General features: G+C 36.1%; 1 long non-coding RNA gene across 1 annotated transcript in view; it reads right to left on the bottom strand.

Annotated features, from left to right (window-relative positions):
- The window catches only part of LOC107833630 (uncharacterized), a 40,063-nt gene that overhangs the window by 27,233 nt on the left and 10,523 nt on the right, over window positions 1-2,307 (bottom strand). The window contains exon 2 of the long non-coding RNA XR_001659390.1: window positions 1,151-1,342. This is a non-coding gene — a long non-coding RNA (uncharacterized LOC107833630). The remainder of the gene's footprint in view (window positions 1-1,150; window positions 1,343-2,307) is intronic.

The following is a 2,307-nucleotide window of genomic DNA, read 5'->3' as shown; positions in this document are numbered from 1 at the left end:
GAAGACGTAACCGACCCGAAGATGTTATCGACCCGAAGATGTTATCGACCCGAAGACGTTACCGACCCGAAGACGTAAAAGACCCGAAGACGTTTATTTCTGCATGTGAGAGAAGTTACCAGCAGATCGGATGTTTAATTTAATTTAATTCAGTTTTCTAAACAATGTTACTGCATTTTGTGGCCTAAATAAGATGCTTTCTTTCAGCTGAATAAACAGAATCTCTTCCTGTTTGACAAACATCAACTCGGTGTGTCTGTAACTCTTTCAATAAACAAATTAATAATTGAGAATTATACAGAATCTGAGCTGAGAGGAAGTGAAGCTAAAACACGCCTTGGTAGAAAATGTTTTAAGTTTTTTCATCAAACTTTAAACATTTTTGGGAAGTTTTTTCATATTTACTGTTGCGTATGAAGGCTGTAGACAAATAAGACAAGAAAACGCTTGAAATTTTCCCGAGTTGAAAAGTTGATTTTTTTTATTTTTGGAAATTTTCAGTTTCAAAACTGATTTTTTTTTTCTAGCAATTTTTTTTTTGCTAGAAAAAAAAGCAGTTTTTTATAGCAAACTTTTAACTTTCAGACAATTCTGTTCTATTCTTTAAAAAAATCTGAAATCTAAAAATTTCAGATATTTTTCTAGCAAATTTTCAACAATTCAAACTCAGAAATTTCCTTTTTTTTAAGATTTCTGAGTTTTTTTGGATCAAATAATCCTTTTTTACTCTGAAACATTGCACTGGTTGTGCTGCTTTTCAGGAAATAGCATATTTTCGAGTCTCTCTACTAAAATTAACAATTAACTGCTAAAACAGTTGACATTTATTTCAATAATTAATCAGTGATTAATTAATTAATCCAATTAATTTAACTGCTATGGATTAGAAACAAACCAAGCTACTGATATTGTTTTTCTTGGAAATCATGCAGTTGTTTGTCCCTAAATTATCTCCATTCATAAAAGAAAAAACAATTAAAATCTCGTTTCAGATTTTCTCCTCTGGCCGTCTCTGTTTTCTCTTTTTCCTTGTTTTCATGGATTTTTCATGTTTATTTGTCGCAACGTTTCCACCTTCAGAAACAAGTAGGTCACATTGAGACGGCTCATGTTTCCTCTGGAGAAACGTCGAGGAGGAGAAGTTTCTTACGAGCTGATTACCAACGATCTGTCTGCGAGGATCAGCAGAATAAACTGAATATTCCTGAGGGAGACGAAAAGCCGGAGTTTAGACATCACAGCCGAATTCCTGAGGGTCCCACACCCGAAGGCCGACGTTATACACCCAGACAGACTTCAGAAGAAACAAACTTCGGCTCCCAGGTAGACGGCTGGAATCGCTCTGTGGGAGAGAAAAGAAGAAACTTCGTTTTACATAACAAAGACCAGCAGGAATCAGAACCAGACTGGAGCGTCAGGCAGCAGAGCAGTCAGTCTGGGAGAGCTGGAACGATTAATTGTGATTAATCAAGTGATTTAGTAAATGTATAATCGTTAACAGGAGTATACGAAGTAAAAAAAGGCAACTTTCTGAAATAACAACACAAAGCTGTAACTGTATAAAAAATATCTTTAGTTTTAGCTTAACTTGGTTAACATCCTGAAAAAAATCTTTTAAGCAACTTTTGCTGAATTGATGTGAAGCAGAGGTGAGTTTTTCACATGTTGATGTTGGAAATAAGTTTTCACTCAAGGAATGCTGCATTTAAGCAGTAAAAGTTTTATGTTCTGATTTAAAAATTGTTTGCATCTTTTAATTTGTAATAATTTATAAAAAAGTGGCTAAATGAAAACTGCAGAATATGCTAATCTTTTTTATCCGATTAATTGACAGAATAACTAATAAAATAATTAATTAGTCTTGCGATCAAACGAGACTCAAAGTCTGCAGAGGAAGCCGCTCAAACATTTTAAATTAAAAATTAAAAAGCCATAAATCAGCAGCATGTTTGTTACTGGGATGGATAACCTTTCCCAGTCCTCCCACTGATCTGGTTGCACTGGTACCATCATCAGCGCCGCTCTGACCCGCTCCATGAACCCAGTATGAACCATATAAAACCACCAGGGCGTCCCACTGTTCCCAGTCCAGCCAGTCTGGAATCGCTTCCGCCATAATGAGCTTTTCCATCAGATTAATTAGTTTTTATTAACGAGCTGCTAACGGCCAGCGCAGCAGGAAGCGAAACCTGATTGACTCAAACCAGAGGAGCAATTTCAGGAAAAGAACCGGTTCAGGAAAAGAACCAGTTCAGGAAAAGAACAGGTTCAGGAATAGAACAGGTTCAGGAATAGAACAGGTTCAGG

This window comes from Poecilia formosa, unplaced genomic scaffold (assembly GCF_000485575.1).
Source record: "Poecilia formosa unplaced genomic scaffold, Poecilia_formosa-5.1.2 Scaffold417, whole genome shotgun sequence".
Taxonomy (NCBI): Eukaryota; Metazoa; Chordata; class Actinopteri; order Cyprinodontiformes; family Poeciliidae; genus Poecilia; species Poecilia formosa.
This window is presented reverse-complemented; position numbering and strand designations above follow the sequence as displayed.